General features: G+C 38.6%; 1 protein-coding gene across 1 annotated transcript in view; it reads left to right on the forward strand.

Moving 5' to 3' along the window:
* The first annotated feature begins 680 nt into the window (after positions 1–680).
* LOC145671434 (uncharacterized) overlaps positions 681–21,114 on the forward strand; it is a 483,313-nt gene continuing 462,879 nt past the window's right edge. The window contains exon 1 of the mRNA XM_081740620.1: positions 681–713. The gene's annotated coding sequence lies outside the window, so the exon portion shown is untranslated. The remainder of the gene's footprint in view (positions 714–21,114) is intronic.

Below are 21,114 nucleotides of genomic sequence, written 5' to 3' on the forward strand. Positions count from 1 at the left end.
TGGTTTAGGTACAAGATAAGCAAAGTGTATCCTGTGACACTCCAGCAGATGGGAGGGTATGGGTGAAGTCTGTTGTGGGATTATATTATTCCTGTGCTTCTGGTAGAGTGGTGTAGGTACAAGATAAGCAAGGTGTATCCTGTGACACTCGAGCAGATGGGAGGGTATGGGTGAAGTCTGTTGTGGGATTATATTATTCCTGTGCTTCTGGTAGAGTGGTTTAGGTACAAGATAAGCAAAGTGTATCCTGTGACACTCCAGCAGATGGGAGGGTATGGGTGAAGTCTGTTGTGGGATTATATTATTCCTGTGCTTCTGGTAGAGTGGTGTAGGTACAAGATAAGCAAAGTGTATCCTGTGACACTCCAGCAGATGGGAGGGTATGGGTGAAGTCTGTTGTGGGATTATATTATTCCTGTGCTTCTGGTAGAGTGGTGTAGGTACAAGATAAGCAAAGTGTATCCTGTGACACTCGAGCAGATGGGAGGGTATGGGTGAAGTCTGTTGTGGGATTATATTATTCCTGTGCTTCTGGTAGAGTGGTGTAGGTACAAGATAAGCAAAGTGTATCCTGTGACACTCCAGCAGATGGGAGGGTATGGAGCGCTATAGGTGGACTGATATGACGTTCTGATTTCTGTTAGAATTAATTTAAGTCTAATAAAAAGTTACAAGTTAATGTCAACCATGACATTATTATGAAGATTGAACCCGTCATATCACCACATCCACACCAATTACATGTTGACTCTTGACACAAATGATGTAGTGCTAAAATTATATTTCACTCGATTTTCTAGTTCCACTGATCCCACTCATAGCGCTCCATAATGGAAGATGAAATAGTAATGACACATTTTAATTTTTTCTTAATTTTTATTTCATGTAATTCTTATGCTTCCTTGGGTTAATATCATGTCATCATCATGTCAACAACACGAACTGGATCCTGAGTTTGTCAAGGGCACACTGTTCAGTGAGGAGGCGTATGTCACTTTGAACGGGGAGGTTAATCGACATAATTGTCGACACTGGTGTGACGCAAATCCGATCTGGGTTCACCCGAGTCGAGAACATAGTCCAGCGAAGGTGATGGTTTGGTGTGGCATATGGGACACCCGCATCATTGGGCCATTTTTCAGTTACAACACCTTAACTGCACCACAGTATCTGATGCTGTTGCAGGACTTTGTGTTCCCTGCCACACTGAACGCTGACGGCATTTTCCCATCTTATTTTCAGCACGATGGACCCCTCCACACTATAGACTTGGTGTCCGTCAATGGTTGGATGAACAACTGCCACGGAAGTGAATTGGTCGCCGTGGTCCCGTGGAGTGGCTGCCCAGATCCCCTGACTTAACGCCCCTTGATTTTTATCTATGGGGACATCTTAAGCAGATAGTGTATGCTGAGACAATCCGTGATTTGAGACACCTGGAGGAACGCATCAAACAAGCCTGTGACCAAACTTCAGGAGACATCTCCTCTGTGTGAGACTCCAATCAGAGTGGTTGCAGGGACTACAGTTGTGCATTGCACGAAATGGACAACACGTAGAACATGTGTTGTAGCATTCAGTATCAAGGTAATTTCCCACCTTTGAACATTAATAACTTCTAAACTGTACTAGATAGGAAAAACAAATTACACCACTAAATTCCTGAGCTCAAGCTAGTGTTATTTGATGGGTCATACACCCCCTTCCCATTTAAAAAAATGACGTGAATCCAAAATGGCGGATTTCAAGATGACATACACTTCAAAAGTTGCGGCCCCTCATCAAACCTCTGTTCCCATCATTGCTTTTCACTTTTCCCGTCGATTTTTACTTATGCAGGTGTCCAAGGACTTTTGACTCACCCTGTATATTTTATGTATGTATGGGAGTACCACGGTGGACATGGGAGGGTAATCACTTGTTTTTTGTTTGATTTTTGCATCAGCATTTTGGAGAGGCATTCCTTGGGGATACACTCCTAAAATGCATATCAGCGGAAAGCTTAATTTTTGCAGAACACGTTGCTACTAAAATTACCTTCCTATCTTAATCAGAGCTTGATATATTGCGGTTTAAATTGAGACACATTAAGGAGCGACCAGAATGTGACTATTTCACACCAGTAGTCGGCTCAAAGGCCGTAATTCTGGAACGATGCATTTCCCGACATATAGTCATCGGAACGTTTTTGCTTGTCTACCAATAAGGAATCCACCCATGAAGTTTTGTCGTACCTTTTAGTTACACCCTCTATATACAAGATCCGTTTTGTTGATTTACGAAATCACTCTTTTTTCCTCAAACAATTTACAAAAAGGGTCTTGAATGAGGTGGTCGCACTAGTAATGACATCCTGCAGCGTCGTTACGTAACACACACAGTATAAATAAAGCTTCAAAACCACAAATTGCAAGTTCTGCCGCAGATAATTCGGTAAGGTGTCTGCTTGTTGAGTGGGCAACCCAGATTCATATCACGGCTGGTACGGTTTGCTTTTTTTCCCTTTCAAAATACGTTTCTATATGTTTATATTTCTTCTTAATAATTACTTTCTTGCAATCTTAAATTAGTCAGGGTTAAGTAGTCAGAAGATTAAAATACATGCATGACTACTTTATCCGTGTGTGTGTACTCATATATGTATCTTTACATATTTGTTTCTTTCTTGGGGCCGCGGCGGCTCAGTGGTAGAGCGTTCAACTTTGGTGCTTGGGGTCCGGGTTCGATCCCAGTCCCCGACAAGTGAACTTTGTGGTGGACAAACACCGTGTGCGTGGGTTTTCTCGGGGTTCTCCCGCTTTCTTCATTCCACCATTTCATTCATTACTCATCATCACCGTCTCCTTTAGCCTAGCCGGCATAAACGTGGGACGTAAAACCCAAAGATTTCATTAGTTTCTTTCTTTCAACTAGTGTTGGCACGAGACCAGACAGAAACCTTTCATACGAAACACGAGACGAGACAGACTAGTTGTCTCGTCTCGTTTCCGAGACGAGACGAGACGTCTCTTGAAATGCCTCGTATCGTCTCATATCTCAAAAATGAAAAGACTCGGAATAAATTATTGCCTTCGAAAGTATACCAGCGTTTATTATTTCAAATGAGGACTATCCTAAAAGAACAAGGAAGACCTAAAGTTATTTTTTAAATGATTCTTACAAACAGCTTTCATTTCTATTTTCCAACCGATTCAAGTGTAAATATTTAGTGATACTGGTCCAGACTCAAGTAAAATGTTAAACCATTCTTTGAGATCAGTGTTTCAGAATATTTCATTCCGAGGGCTGGTGGTTATATCTATGTATAAAAATCCTCTATAGAAATACAAGTTCTCTTAATGCCAGTTTCATCAGCAACTAACCATTGTTCATGTGTTTTCTCGTTCCGAACAAAGACAGAAACGTGTAGGCCTTTTCCTGTACTGAGTTTGAAAGGATGCTGGTTTGACAAAATTTAGTTTCGTTTTATTGTTTTATGATGTTATTCGTACCAAAGTCATTTTTGAAATCAGAAAGTCACATGGGCCTTCTTATATTTTGAAGTGGCGCCAGAGGTTTTGAAAAAAGGATTTCAGAATAAGTGGGGAAGGCTTGCCTTTCGACTGTACCGACGATATTGACAAATATTCCTGTCGTAATAATTCATTACTGGAAACCATTGGCACCCGAAGAATTTTTAAGGGGGTCATCTCCTTGATTGCTATATTACGCCTGATATTTAATATACGTAGTTTGCTATATTACACATATATTTTCGTGAGCAAGGGCGGCCGGGCCCCTTCGCCCTCCTTCGGGCTCCCGTGGTCGAAACTAAGTAGTCGTTGTTTTAAGCAGTGTTTCTTCCAGACATGTTTTTGGGGTGCTGCCCCCTGGAACTCTAAGAGTACCCCCCACGGGGAGACCAAAATAATACATCTGTAATAGAATAATACCAGCAGTACCCCCGGAATCCTAAATAAACCCTCCCAGGAACATTTTTTCTGAAAGAAACACTGATTGGAAGATTGTAGTCGTGTTGTGTGTTGTGCTGATAACCAAACAAAAGTGGTTAAAAGCTGTAATTTTAACCACTTTGTATAACAGCTCCTTTTTGTGGGCCTCATCCGCTCTAGTGTTGCCACGAGACGAGACATTTTTCGTGTCTCGTCTCACGAGACTAGACAGCTTGAAGTCTTCTCTCGTCTCATCTCGTGGAAACACTACTTTCGACCATGTGGGTTACTGCCTCGATCTTGGAAATGTCCTCGAAGGGATTGTGCTATGAATAACATATTTTATTCGAACTAATTGACTGACTCCGATGCAACATTGTTTCAATTTCGCCTATTCGCAATGTAATGGAATAGACAAACATACGTTTATATAGTTACATGAAGGCGGTCCCGTGTTCGATTCCTGGTGGGGGCACTCGGTCGAAAAATTTAAAAGTTTTTCAGGCCAGTCACCTTGAATGAGATTTTCCTTGGTTTTTCACATTCACACCAGGAAGATACCAGGGTGATACCTTAGGTTTCAGATCACTTCCTTTCTTCCCCAATCCTTTCTTCCTTCCCTTTCCCCGGAAAGTGTGTTTACCTAGAGATGTCATCCCTCGAACGTGACGGGTTAAATGGTCTCAGATGCCGAAAGCCCAGAAATCTAAATCCTAAATCCTAAATTTACAAAGTTACTTCTGAGAAACATTGTTCTTTCAAAATATATTTCTATATATTGATATTTATTATTATTAATTGCTTTCCTGCATCTTTCATACATTATTCTAGATTAGTTACCATCGATTAGTTTAGTCACATTATGTATAGTTAAATACGGTTACGTATGTTTACCGTTTCTTTTCTTTTTTTCAAAATACAGATCACATGTATTGTTAATAATTTATTTGTTGCATTTTTTAATAATTTAAATCATACACACAACAGATAAAACAACTCATACATTTTAATTACACAGCACATAGTTCTTTGACATGGAAGGAAATCTCCTTTGGCTATAGGAGCATATAGTATTACCAATGGGGATTTCCCTCATCCCCCTTGTAATTCGCACATCGTCAACAGATATAGAACATTGTTGAACATTTCTTGAACCACTTCATCACACTCCTAGCCTTGTGACATGGTGCATTATTTTGTCAAAAAATGCCACTACCGTTGGGAAACATGGTCGTCATCAAGGGGTGTACGTAGTCTGCAAGCAGTGTGCGATACGCGTCGGCCGTCATTGTGCCTTGCTCGAGCTATACTAGATACATCCTCACGTGTATGTCCCCCAGAGCATTATTATTATTATTATTATTATTATTATTATTATTATTATTATTATTATTATTATTATTATTATTATTATTATTATTATATTTGAAGTACAATCAAATATCACGACATTAATTATTAGTTTTAATTAACGGAATTGAGCTGAAAATTAAATCTTGATTTCGAAAGATTAACCATTAAGTTTATGCGTTCGGTACCTTTCTAAAGTACCGTAATAAATACTGGAATTGGTTTCAAGGCTGTTTCTGACTGAATACTTTCTTCAAAATAATATTAAAAATTATAGAAAGATTTTCGACACATTCGAGTCGAGTCGAGATTTTTACGAAAAGTCTCGACTCGACTCGTGTCTCGGCTCGAAAATTAGAGTCGAGAAATAAATTTGTCTTGACTCGTCTCGAATTTTACAAAGTGTGTCAACTCGAATTTCAGTCCAGATTCGAGACATGTCTCGACTCGTGCAAATCCCTAAATATTCGTATTTTAAATGTGCAATACTACCTCGCGAAAAATGACCCCGAAGTTAATTTACCAAAGTCTACTTTCTTCTTGTTAGATTAGTGATCGTGGTTTAGGATAGATTATGTAAAGTCAGCAGTGGCGTATTTAGAGGGGTGGCTTCCGGGCTTAAGCCCCCCCGAAATCTTACTTAGTATAGTAAAGTAAATGAAATATCTTGCAGAATTTTCACATTTCCAGGCAAAGCCCCCCGAAAGTTAGCAAAGCCCCTCCCACTGAATAGGCCACTGAAAGTCAGACATGGTTATGGATGTTTACAATTTCGTTTCTTTCTTTCAAAATGCATTCCTATCTGTTCCCATTTATTATTAATAATTTATTTCTTGCATTTATTAATAACTATCAGAAAAACCCATTATTCGCATGGTGGCTGTATTTGGAAGTCAACGCCTCTATAGTATCACCGTTGATTTCAGCGAGTGCGAAAACTTTGGATTTGACATTAATATCGGCCATTTTGGATTATTTTTACATGTCAGTTATCATCTCCGGTACCCCGACCCTCAACTAAGTGGGGTTAATTTGGAAGTTAATGCAATCGGAGTTTCACCATTGATCTCAGCGACCGCCAAAACTTTGAATTCGACACTAATATCGGTTATCTTCTACTACTTTTACATGTCCCTGTAAACGTCTCCTGAGACTTCCTGGTTCGATTTAAAAAAAACGCTTCGTCTTGATCCGGAACCTGAGCCAAGGTACCCAAGATCAAAATTTGGTAACTCTCGGTCCTCTTGTCTGGTCTCCAGGCAGCACACAGATACATACATACAGACAGACAGACACACAAACAAACTTTTTATTTTATTTATATTAGATTAGGTGTATTTCAAACAGTGCTTCTTCCAGAAGTGTTTTTAGGGGTACTGCCCGCCCGGAGCTCTGAGAGTGCCCCCCGGAAGAGACCAAAATAATACATCTATAATATAATAAAAACTTGAAAGTTATCGATAGTGCCCCCGGAATACGAAGTGTGCCCCGGTCCCGGAACATAGTTTCTGAAAGAAACACTGATTTCAAACACAACAGATAGAACCAACGGCTCCGACTTTCCAAAATGTATGTGGGTGCATATAAATGGCGGAACGAGTTATATGTTTTCAGGGGAGTCTCGATTTTTTTGATTGATTTCTTTTTAGATAAAATCTTTTATGAACACTGTCATAAAGGGCTGTGCTGTGATAAAGTAAAATATACCGGTAATATAAGGATAAGTTGGGACTGTCCTAGCTCAGTCGGTAACACGGCTGACTTAAAATTAAAGAAACAGGTTGAAACCCGGGTTCAAGTTTAATTCCTGTAATGCATATTCCCAACATATATAATCGTGGTATTTAGTGTATATTTTCAACAACTTACATGATGCACAATGAGTGCAAGTGGCAGTGATATTATCAAACGTTACTAAAAGAAAATACTACATTCATACAAATTAAAATGAAAATATCATCATAAAAGAAAATAATTTTAATGGTATTGCAAAAAGAACTTGCAAGGATTTTGAAAATGAAATCTTTGAGTCTTGCGTCCCACGGTTATGCCGATTAGGCTAAAGGAGACGGTGATGATGAGAGATGAATGAAATGGTGGAATGAAGAAAGTGGTAGGAAACGGGAGTGCCCCGAGAAAACCCACGAGCACGGTTTTTGTCCACCACAAGGTTCACTTGGCGGGGACTGTGATCGAACTCGGGACCCCAAGCACCAGAGGTGAATATTCTACCACTGAGCCACCGCGCCCCCTGCAAGGATTTTGTTGTGGACATAAAGTATAAAGTGACTAACTTAGTGTGTTCCTTGGTTGCCTTTGCAAAAACACATTTGAAACAATCAATTATGTTTTAGAGGTTAGAAATTTTAACTCCCATCTCTATGTTTTAATTGTTTATTTTTTAATAGTGTCAAGCGAGAAATATTTATTTTATTATGCTTATTATGTTTCGAAACTAAAAATCTTGCCTGCAGCGCCCTGACAAGATTATTTGTGTGAGTGCTTTAACCAGGGAACACCAAGGAGGAGGCGCACATAGACAGAACAACCCCTAGCATTTCTTACACAGTACAACGTTGTTTGGCATATAACGTTGCTCCTGTACTAGCGAGTTGCAGCTAGTTAAGCCTTTTATTAACAGCCGGAGACAGAATTCTGTTATATCGTTGTAGTGAGTGGCGTGTTAAAATACTCCTAGTATCAGTTTTTTCATTGTTCGATTGACCTTGAAGGACCAACAAATGCCTTTCGAGGAATACAAGTTCCCTTTAATTCATGAAGTTAATATAGAAATAACCTTCAAACCTATGCTGTGCATAAATGCTGTAAGTCTTATAAAACGGTTTTATCCGTGTGTCTGTAGACCAGAGCCCTGCAAAGCCAGGTCCGAAGACGGCCCGGATGGATCTGTATTCTGGGTCCGTCCCGACCCGATCCGGCCCAAATCTCGAGCCGGGCAGAGAATGGGCCGGACTCTAAACTGGCCGGGCACAAAGGAGCCGGGCTCTAAACGGGCCGGGCGTAACCGGCCTGAGAACAACCATGTTGATAAATCAAGTCAATCCTTCAATATGTAATGGAAAATGAGAAATATGTCGTCATAATATTGCACTGTCTATTTGTCCTTCTCAAATAGGAAAATCGTGTGAAAAGTTTCCCAAGGTTTGTTTTCTATATCCCTATACTGTCTGTCTATTTGTTATTTGTGCTTGCTCTGTCCAACCATGTTTATTATACAATAATACAGCTCATGGACGTAAAAGTCTTATACTACACTCATTAATGCATTACAAGTAACAGAGAAGATATGTAAAACTTCTACACCGTATGTGATACTAATACTACAACTACTACTGCTAATACTATTATTACTATTGCGATTACGAATGCTAGTGCTAATTCCACTATTGCCGCCACTGTTACTACTGTTACTATTACAACTACTGCTACTACTTATTACTATACTAATACGACAGCGAATACCACTACTGCTATTACTAGTAATACGAAAACAAAACAATGCAAATGAAATCTTTGAGTTTTACGTCCCACAGTTATGTCGGCTAGGCTAAAGGAGACGGTGATGATGGTGGAATAAATGAAATGAAATGGTGGAATTGATAAAGTGGGAGGAAACGGGAGAACGTCGAGAACCCCCACACACGGTGTTTGTCCACCACAAATTTCATTTGGCGAGACCTGGGATCGAACCAGGGACCCCATCCACCAGTGGTGAACGCTCAATCACTGAGCCACCGTTCCAGGAACACCTAATCCGCCCTGGCGTCTTGGTGATTTATTTTATCATAATATTTTTGTTATATTTGTAGTATCATACTATGATATAAAGAATACAGGAACATGTAACATCATTTTGTATTTGGCTTGCTAATTGAACATAACTACAAATTGCACTGATCTTATGAGCACGCCAGTTCACGGTTTTGGCCTCCGTGGTCTAAAGGTAGCGTACCAAATTCTACTTAGTAGGTCAAGTACTTGACTTTGTCATACGTTCTTTAGGTAACTACGGCTCAGGCTGTATGGATGATGATGGGATGAATTGGTGGAATGAAAACAGTGGGAGGAAGCGGGACCACCCCAGAAACTCCCATGCACACGATGTTTGTCCACCACAAAGCTCACATAGCATCTGGGTGGTAGTTCTGTACGGATCCAATGAACTACGGAATAACGTAGCAGAAACTCCCTACTCTGTAAATATATACTGCTAATATTCGTAAGTTTCAAGCTTGTAAAAGAACGTAGCTGTTTTGTCTTTCTATTAAGGTTTACGATATTTCTATCGTATCTTGTCTGAGCTGCAAAACGAGAGGTAATACGTTTATCGATTTATGGTTAGGGATTGGTCCTTTAAAACATTTAATTAAATCGAGAGGTGATAGAAACATACTATACCGCGAAAAACGTACATTTTCTTTTGTGACAGATGATAACACTACTTCAAGTTTCACTATTGAATTCATATTGTTTGGAAATCTTCGTTTCATACTGTGAAACGATACTCACTTCTTTTAGTTTGGTATTGGTACTGGTAACTTCTCTAATATATGCAACAAGTTGAAACTCTTAGTCATAGATTAAAAATGTAGCAATACACGTTGAAATCGAGCTTGGCTAACTTCAGCTACTTCTTTTTTGAGTTGAGTTGATTTTAGTTTAGCGTCCCGTTCAGTAGTGAGGCTATATGAGACGTGGACCTACTGATTAACGTGGAATCCGAACCACATGAGCTCCCGCCGGGAATCGAACCCGGGTCTCCCACGCCAAAGGCGCGTACGCTAACCGCTTAGCCACGAGGGAGCTCTATTTCTTTTTTGAATAGGAATTGGTGGAAAGTATTCTTGGGATGCTGAATTCTTGGAGGAACGTTTCCTTACGACTCTGATATATTTTAAAAAGCCGTATCTTGATATCTCCTATTGTTTTGATTCCTGCAAACAAGAATTGAAATAGGAAATGATAGTTAATTGCAACCACTTCCTGTTGATCGTAAAAAAAGACGTATCCTGATATCTCCTATTGTTTTGATCTATGGAAAAAAGAATTGAGATAGGAAGTAATAGTTAATTTGAACCACTTCCTGTTCCGGTAGGGTGTTGACAATAATTATGGTATGTTGCCTAGAGACGGTAAATCGTTTGGACAAAAATGTTCTATCTGTTACTGTTTTTGCTCTATGGCGAGGAACGTTCAAACATAATATGGCTAATTTTAACAAATTCTGCTTTGATCAAAGCTGCCACGGAAATGGAGGAGGCTATTCTTGAGACGATGAATCGATTGCAAAAAGCCACTTTTTAATATCTTTTACCATTTTTGCTCTACGGAAATCAGTATTGGAACAGGAAGTACTAGTAAATTTGAATAATTTGCAGTTTTAGTAGAGTTATATGGATAGTAACGATATGTTTGTTGGGAGGCTGAATCGTTTGCTTAAAATTGTTTCTAGCTATCTGCTGCCGTTTTCATTCTATAGCGATAAATGTTGAAACCGTTATTGAAACCAGAAGTTATAATAAATTCTAACTACAGCCGAATTTAGTATTGTATGTATTAGACTCTACATCGTTTGCAGAAACCACTTCTTACTATCCGTTATCATTTTCTTTATATATCGACAAACGTTGAAATCGGAAATGGCTAATTTGAAGCAATTCCGGTTTGAGTAGAGGGTTAACGGAGGAAATAAAATATATTCTTTGGATACTGAATTAATTGCAAAAGACCACATCTTGAAGCATTTACTATTTCTATTAGGCGGAAATTGGAAATTGAAACCAGAAGTAATAGTAAATTTCAATCATTTATAATTTCGGTAGAATATTTTGTGTACCCATGATGTTGACTCTAGATGATAACTCGTTTTCAAAAATCAGTTCTCGCTATGTTACCGTTGTATGCTATGACGATGAAAGTTGAAACTGTTTTTGAAACCGGAAGTAGAAATAAATTTAAACCATTTTCAATTTTAGTACAGATTGTGAATGACCATGATATGTTGCCTATACACGCGCAATCGTTTACAAAAAAAAAAAAAAAAAAAAAAGAAAAAAACGTTTTCATGTATGTTACCGTTTTCATCTATGGGTTAAATGTTAGAACCGGAAATTGCTAATTTGAACCAATTCTGGGTTCAATATAAAGTTAACGGATGAGATGGAACCTATTCTATTCATTGGATGAAGAATCAATAGCAGAAAACCATTTCTCTATACAGGGGCGGATCCAGGACCGACTTCTGGGGGGGGCGGTGGGTTGTCATAATGCTACTTTTAAGGGTTCCAAACTCTGGGATGGATTTTATTTATATATAAAAAATAAGAAAGTTTCCTCTTCTGGGGGGGCGATCGCCTCTATCGCCACCCCTAGGATCCGCCCCTGTCTCTATATCACTTTCTGTCTTTGCTTTGGTATCTGTCAACAGACACACGGATGAAACCACTCTATAAGATTTCCGACTTTATGCACAGCACAGTTTGGTAGTTTAAAACCTGTCTTTGGTTCCATAAATATTATTAACACTAACATATCAATGATACTCTTGTGTATGATTCAAAAAGTTAGCCGTGAAATTTAATCTAGATTGGAAGTAGTTGTGGAAAGGCCTCTTGCTATAACAGATTTGTGGGTGTTCAGATAAAACCAACATAATATTTCTATTTCACACCGGGTGAGTAATGCATAGGTCATTTCTACTGTATATCAACTTCACGGACCAAAGCGACTTGTGACTTGATGTGAAACCATTTGTTAGTTCTTCAAGGTCAATAACAACAAAGTAGCTAATACTAGCACTACACGCGACCCATTACTTCGATAGAATAGGCAGATTCAATAGACGTGTTTACGTATAAAAGAAGCCCTCCGGCACTTAGGCTGGGTGGAAGCAACAACATTCTATGCGAAAGAACGCTGTTTGTTCTATTTGTTCGAGTTTGCTTGTGTGTCTGTCTGTGTGCGGCCTGGGGATCAGACGAGTTGACAAAAAGTTACTAAATTTTAACAACGGATACTTTTGTCCAGGCCCCAGACCAGGACCAAGTGGTTTTTATTAAAAAAAAATCGAACCAGGGGTCTCAGGGGAGGGGGACGTTTACCGAGACATGTAATAATATTAGAAAATTCCCGATATTTTTGTCGAATTCATAGTTTTCACGGTCACTGAGATCAATGGTGACACTTCAATTAGCGATGACTTTCAAAATCAGCTACCATTGCGTGCGGGCCGGGGTCACCGGGAGGGGGAGATGTACACAAACACGTAAAAATACTCCAAAATGACCTATATTAGTATCAAATCCTTAGTTTTCACGGTCGCTGAGATGAATGGTGATTCTTCCAGAGGCGTTGAATTCTAAATACAGCTCCCATCGCTTGGGAGCCAGAGGCGTTCTTTTTAAATTTTGAACCAGGGGGTCTCAAGGGGCGTTTCCCGCGATATGTAAAAGTAGTAGAAAATTACCGATATATTTTCGTTTCGTTGTTCAGTTTGTTTACATAGATATTTTATCTGACCCATGCGAAAAGTGGTTATTTTCAGCTAGTTATTATTAAATGCAAGAAATAAATTATTAATAATATACAGGGTGGCCCAAAGGTACGTATACAGTACCGTACTGATCAGCTCATTGTATTTTATATAATTTCTTATTTTTATCCATCAGGTAGACTTAGTTTCTTTATTATTTGTTCTTAATATGTTTTTACTTACATCTTAAGCTCAGAAGAGCCGAAGCAAATAAGCTCATACACTAGAATGTTATAGTTGATCAATACAGAGGTGTATGCCTACGTTTGGACTACGTGAACAGATAGGAGTGCATTTTGAAAGAAAGAAACGAAAATGTAAACATACATAACCGTATTTGACTTTACATAATCTATCCTAAACCGCGGTCACTAATCTAAGATAATGTAGGAAAAAATACAAGAAAATAATTAATAATAATAATAAATATGAACATATAAAAATACATTTTGAAAGAAAAAAGTTCCCCTGGCAGAACTTGTTTACTCCAGACGCCGAAACGTTAACCAGAGTTCGAGTGGGTGAGTGGGTCAGTGGGTCGGTGGGTCGAGTTTTCTGAGTGGGACGTGGGTCAACAGCATGTGACCCACCACCCACCGTGACCCACTGCGACCCATCACCCACCATGACCCACTCTGCTCACTGCATTGTAAACAGCATTTTCTGAACAGCATATCTTTTTTCACCCTCGACTCTAGCCGTAGAAAGTAAAAACTAAAAAGAAGAACATTGAAGAAGCAGTTGAAGTTAAATTTATATCATGGCAGTCACGGTGGTTCATATCAAGGACTGCCTAATATCAATATTAGGCAGTCAACTAATATCGATCGTTTTCGATTATTTTTAGAAATCAATCCTATATATAGAAAATGCCCCCCCCAACAAAAGGGGGTTTTAAAAAATAATATTGAGATTAGGGCCTAACTATGTATATGCCAAATGTAATTTCAGTTGACTTTGATGTTGATGATCACACATACATAGTTATATTAAATTTTTATATAATAATTCATACATTATAGGTAATTCAAAATAAAACAAGTAGTTAGCTCCTCTAAAAACTATTAGGCTGTGTCTGAAAAGTCAAGAAGTAAGTCCTATTGCTATTATTACAATTGCAAATATGATCAATTTCCTAAAGTTCTGCAAGAGTGCCTGAAGTTCTTTCTTCAATAGAAACAAGTGAAAATAAGAAAAAAGAAGGCCTTGAAAGTTAAACGTAGACAAATTCACCAGTGCTCAGAAGAAGCTGTCTAAAATGCACTGAGCAGAATGGGTTGGTGAGTCACAGTAGTTCGGTGGGTCAGCGTGGGTCAGAACGGATTGTTTGGTCAAAGTGGGTCACGGTGGGTTGTGTGTTGCAGTGAGTCATATCCTGTTGACCCACAACACACTTAAAAATCTTAATCCAATTGACCCACTGACACTCCATTATTTCAGTCATTTTTACCGAAATCCAGAAAATCAACATTTTCGATTACTTTCCAAAATTGGCCCTGTAGTGGCGAAACGGTCAGTGAGTAGTGGTTGTGCCTATTAAATCCTTTTCTCAGAATCACAATATCTACAACATATCACAGTTTCAGTCATTTTTACCGAAATCTAGAATGTCACCATCTTTGGTTACTTTCAATTGGCCTGGTTGTGGCTAAACGGTCAGTAATTTTTTGGTTGTTCCCATTAGGACATTTTCTCATAATCACAATATCTACAACATCTCACAGTTTTAGTCATTTTACCTAATTCCAGAACATCACCATTTTAGCTTACTTACAAAAATGTGGCCTCGTAGTGTCCAAACGGCCAGTGATTATTGGCTGTACCCATTAAGACTTTTTCTCAGAATCACAATATCTACAACGTATCACAGTTTCAGTCATTTTTACTGAAATCTAGGCCATCAATATTTTCGGTTCTTTCAAGAAAGCGGTCTGCTTCTGGCCATTGGTCAGCGATTAGTGGTTGTGCCTATTAGGACCTTCCCTCAGAATCAGCAATCTACAACATATCACAGTTTCAGTCATTTTTACCGAAATCCAGGACATCAACATTTTCGGTTACTTTCAAGATAGTGCCTGTAATGGCCAAACGGAAACTGAGTAGTATGTGTGACCATTGAGACCTTTTCTCAGAATCACAAGATCTACAACATATCACAGTTACAGTCATTTCTATCGAAATCCAGAACATCATTATGTTCCGTTATTTCAAGAAAGTGGCCCGGTAGTAGCCAAATGGTCAGTAATTATTGGTTGTGCCCATTAGGACATTTTCTCAGAATCACAAGATCTACAACATATCACAGTTTCAGTCATTTTTACCGAAATCCAGAAAATCAATATTTTGGATTACTTGCCAAAAAGTGGCCCTGTAGTGGCCAAACGGTCAGTGATTAGTGGTTGTGTCCTTTTTTCAGAATCACAAGATCTACAACATATCACAGTTTCAGTCATTTTTACCGAAATCCAGAACATCACCATCTTCGGTTACTTTCAAGGAAGTGGCCTGGTTGTGGCCAAAGGTCAGTGATTAGTTTGTGTGCCCATGGAGACCTTACAAGATCTAAAACATATCACTTTTCAGTCATTTGTACCTAAATCCAGAACATCACCATGTTCCTTTACTTTAAAAAAGTGGCCCTGTAATGGCCAAACTGTCAGTGATTAGTGGGTATGCCCATTCAGACCTTTTCTCGGAATCACAAGATCTACAACATATCACAGTTCCAGTCATTTTACCGAAATCCAGAACATCAACATTTTCGATTACTATCCAAAAAGTGGCACTGTAGTGGCCAACGGTTACTGATTAGGTGTTGTACCATTTTCTCAGAATTACAAGATCTACAACATATCACAGTTTCAGTCATTTTTACCGAAATCCAGAACATCACCATCCTCGCTTACTTTCAAGAAAGTGGCCTGGTTGTGGCCAAACGGTCAGTGATTAGTGGGTGTGCCCATTGAGACCTTTTCTCGGAATCTCAGGATCTACAACATATCACAGTTTCAGTTATTTTTTTAAGAAATCCAGAACATCACCATGTTCCGTTACTTTAAAAAAAGTGGCCTGTAGTATCTAAACGATCAGTGATTAGTGGTTGTGCCTATTAAATCCTTTTCTCATGATCACAATATCTACAACATATCACAGTTTCAGTCATTTTTACCGAAATCCAGAAAATCAACATTTTCGATTACTTTCCAAAATTGGCCCTGTAGTGGCGAAACGGTCAGTGAGTAGTGGTTGTGCCTATTAAATCCTTTTCTCAGAATCACAATATCTACAACATATCACAGTTTCCGTCATTTTTACCGAAACCTAGAATGTCACCATCTTTGGTTACTTTCAATTGGCCTGGTTGTGGCTAAACGGTCAGTAATTTTTTGGTTGTTCCCATTAGGACATTTTCTCATAATCACAATATCTACAACATCTCACAGTTTTAGTCATTTTACCTAATTCCAGAACATCACCATTTTAGCTTACTTACAAAAATGTGGCCTCGTAGTGTCCAAACGGCCAGTGATTATTGGCTGTACCCATTAAGACTTTTTCTCAGAATCACAATATCTACAACGTATCACAGTTTCAGTCATTTTTACTGAAATCTAGGCCATCAATATTTTCGGTTCTTTCAAGAAAGCGGTCTGCTTCTGGCCATTGGTCAGCGATTAGTGGTTGTGCCTATTAGGACCTTCCCTCAGAATCAGCAATCTACAACATATCACAGTTTCAGTCATTTTTACCGAAATCCAGGACATCAACATTTTCGGTTACTTTCAAGATAGTGCCTGTAATGGCCAAACGGAAACTGAGTAGTATGTGTGACCATTGAGACCTTTTCTCAGAATCACAAGATCTACAACATATCACAGTTACAGTCATTTCTATCGAAATCCAGAACATCATTATGTTCCGTTATTTCAAGAAAGTGGCCCGGTAGTAGCCAAATGGTCAGTAATTATTGGTTGTGCCTATTAGGACATTTTCTCAGAATCACAAGATCTACAACATATCACAGTTTCAGTCATTTTTACCGAAATCCAGAAAATCAATATTTTGGATTACTTTCCAAAAAGTGGCCCTGTAGTGGCCAAACGGTCAGTGATTAGTGGTTGTGTCCTTTTCTCAGAATCACAAGATCTACAACATATCACAGTTTCAGTCATTTTTACCGAAATCCAGAACATCACCATCTTCGGTTACTTTCAAGAAAGTGGCCTGGTTGTGGCCAAAGGTCACTGATTAGTTTGTGTGCCCATGGAGACCTTTTCGTGGAATCACAAGATCTATAACATATCAAAGTTTCAGTCATTTTTACCGAAATCCAGAACATCACCATGTTCCGTTACTTTAAAAAAAGTGGCCCTATAATGGCCAAACGCTCAGTATTTATTGGTTGTGCCCAATTAGGACATTTTCTCAGAATCACAATATCTACAATATATCACAGTTTCAGTCATTTCTATCGAAATCTAGAACAACACCATGTTCCGTTACTTTCAAGAAAGTGGCCCGGTAATGGCAAACGCTCAGTATTTATTGGTTGTGCCCATTAGAACATTTTCTCAGAATCACAAGATCTACAACATATCACAGGTTCAGTAATTTTTACCGAAATCCAGAACATCACCATCCTCGCTTACTTTCAAGAAAGTGGCCTGGTTGTTGCCAAACGGTCAGTGATTAGTGGGTGTGCCCATTGAGACCTTTTCTCGGAATCAGAAGATCTACAACATATCACAGTTTCAGTCATTTTGACCGAAATCCAGTACATCATCGTGGCCCTGTAGTGGCCAAACGGTCGGTAATTATTGGTTGTGCCCATTAGGACATTTTCTCAGAATCACCACATCTACAACATATCACAGTTTCAGTCATTTTTACCGAAATCCAGAACATCACCATGTTCCGTTAGTCTCAAAAAAGTGCCCTCGTAGTGTCCAAACGGCCAGTGATTATTGGCTGTGCCCATTAAGACTTTTTCTCACAATCACAATGGTTACAATTTCAGTCAATTTTACCGAAATACAGGCCATCAATATTTTCGGTTACTTTCAAGAAGGTGGCCTGGTTGTGGCCAAAGGTCAGTGACTAATGGTTGTGCCTATTAAGACCTTTTCTTAGAATCACCACATCTACAACATTTCACAGTTTCATTCATTTTTACTGAAATCCAGAACATCACCATGTTCCGTTACATTCAAAAAAGTCGCCCTGTAGTGGCCAAAGGTCAATGATTAATGGTTGTGCCTATTAAGACTTTTTCTTAGAATCACCACATCTACAAGATATCACAGATTCAGTCATTTTTACCGAAATCCAGAACATCACCATGTTCCGTTACTTTCAAAAAAGTGGCGTAACGGTCAGTAATTATTGGTTGTGCCCATTAGGACATTTTCTCAGAATCACAATATCTACAACATATCACAGTTTTAGTCATTTTTACCGAAATCAAGAACATCGCCATCTTCGGTTACTTTCAAAATAGTGGCCTCTTGGTGGCCAAACGATCAGTGATTAGTGGTTGTGCTCATTAAGACCTTTTCCCTGAATCACAATATCTACAAAATATCACAGTTTCAGTGATTTTACCGAAATCCAGAACATGGCCATCTTCGGTTACTTTCAGGAAAGTGGCCTCGTTGTGGCCAAACGGTCATTGATTAGTGTTTGTGCCCATTAAGACCTTTTCTCAGAATTACCACATCTACAACATATCACAGTTTCAGTCATTTTACCGAAATCCAGAAAGTGGCTATCTTCGGTTACTTTCAAAATAGCGGCCTTGTGGTGGCCAAACGATCAGTGATTAGTGGTTGTGCTCATTAAGACCTTTTCTCAGAATCACAATATCTACAAAATATCACAGTTTCAGTGATTTTACCGAAATTCAGAACATAGCCATCTTCGGTTACTTTCAAGAAAGTGGCCTCGTTGTGGCCAAACGGTCATTGATTAATGTTTGTGCCCATTAAGACCTTTTCTCAGAATTACCACATCTACAACATATCACAGTTTTAGTCATTTTTACCGAAATCAAGAACATCGCTATCTTCGGTTACTTTCAAAACAGTGGCCTCGTAGTGACCAAACGATCAGTAATTAGTGGTTGTGCTCATTAATGCCTTTTCCCAGAATCACAATATCTACAACATATCACCGTTTCAAGCAATTACTATGAAATCCAAAATAACGTTCTGCTGTTGGCAAAAATGTGGCTCTGTAGTTACCAAACGGTCAGTGATTGGTGGTTGTGCTTATTCAGACTTTTTCTCAGGATCACAACATCTACAACACATCACAGTTTTACTGATTTTCATTGAAATCCAAAATATCACTATGTTTGGCTGTTTTCAAAAAAGTAGCCCTGTAGTGGCCAAATATCAGTGTTTGGTGGTTATGGCCATTAGGACCTTTCCGGAATCACAATATCTACAACATCACGGTTTTAGTATTTTTGTCCAAAATCTCGAATGTCGTTTTCTTCGGCTTTTTTTTTAAGAAAGTGGCCTCATGGTGGCCAAACGGCCAACGATTTTTGGTTGTGTCCATTGAGACTTTTTCTCAGGAACATCATATCTAGAACATAACACGGTTCCAAGCAATTCCACCGAAATTCAATTTCCATGAAGATTGTTCGGAGTCCTTTCTGATTTCGAAGGAGCATTGCCTCTGCAAAACTTCTCTGTGAAAAACTTCAAAACCCGTATTTTGTACTTTGAAGTCATCTTTGCATCGGCAGAGTATCGTTCCTTTAATTTGGTCCTTTTAAATCAAAGGTACCCTTTTTTAAAAGGGACCCTTTGCCTCCTTTAACCTGTTCTCCGAAAGAAACAAAAAAAACATGTTTGCATTTATTTTCGGTCTAGTATTTATGTGCTAAGTTTGAAGAAAATCAGATGAATAGAAATCCTTGTGAAGCTATCTCCTTTATAGTTTCACTTTTTGGACTTGACAAGTCGTTTGTCCCGAAGTCCTCAATTTCTTTATTACCCCAAATTGCATTGTAAATAAATGCACTTGCAAATTTGCAATATTATATACTGTAATTTCTTAGCCGATACAATTTTCTGTCCCCGAAAAACAAGAAAGCACCCGTCAAAAGCAATTCCTCGAACTTTTCCCTAGAATTTATCATAAGAAAGTTTTTTGTTCCTCTCTCTCTCTTACCTTTAGGGATTTGCATCCCTTTTACCTTTAGGGCCACTCATTGACAAAAGGTACTCACATGACCGCTATATACAGACATGCTCTTAGGTAGGTCAGAGATTGGGAAAGTAGACGATTTTTAATAATAATAATAATAATAATAATAATAATAATAATAATAATAATAATTATTATTATTATTATTATTATTATTATTATTATAACAATTAGGTTTACAACTAGGGTTCCATCTCTTTATCTTGTATGAGAGACCCACTAGTCAGCTAAGCCATTGGTGTTCCTTATTCTGTGTTTCTCTCTCTTTCTGTGTCGTGTGGTTGTTTGTTTTAGGGTGTTAGGCTTTTATATTAAACCTTTACATTATATAATCTTTTTCTTTTTTACGAGATTTTCTTTTGGAAAAGGAAAGAAACTGCTTTCCTCTTATGTGTGTTTCTTACCATTCACCTTGTTTGAACTGCTTAGATAAGATGATTTTGTAACTTTTATGTCATCCATTGCCATCACGATAATAAAATGGTAAGTCTTAACAATTTATTTTATTCTCTTATTTGCAGTTTGCCACACTGATATATTTGTAACAAAATTGAGGTTTGGTCCAACGCCTTTCGAATGTGCAACCAACCCAAGCGCTGAGCTTTTTGGGTTGCCTGCTATTGCAGGAAAGGGAGAAATGCAGGTGGTAATGCACTTTTGGAGTCGTGTATACATTTCATTTTGCAGCCACAAGTAATCAAGAGACCTTCTGGGAGGAAGTTTAAATGAGAGTCTGGAATTATCGTAACGTCGTCATCCACTGACCAACCATAATGTTCTGGTAACAGTTACGCGTTTGAACTCAATACAGAAGAGCAAGTGTAGACCATGAAAAAGCTACGCTGAAGATGCGCACTTAATGAAAAGCTTGTAGGTGGTAGTGATAGCAGATTTGGAGTCTTTGAATCTGAATATAGTTCGAGCCATATCTGATCAAACGTTGCAGACGGACTCCTAGGCTTTAACATCTGTACAAGATAGTTTTCTGCTAGTCGAAATGTATCCGGATTTGCAGGTAATTGCTGGCCAAAATATAGAAGGTACTTTTCAGGATTTGCTTTCAAG

This window comes from Thermobia domestica, chromosome 15 (assembly GCF_964235325.1).
Source record: "Thermobia domestica chromosome 15, izTheDome1.hap1.1, whole genome shotgun sequence".
In the NCBI taxonomy this organism is placed as follows: domain Eukaryota; kingdom Metazoa; phylum Arthropoda; class Insecta; order Zygentoma; family Lepismatidae; genus Thermobia; species Thermobia domestica.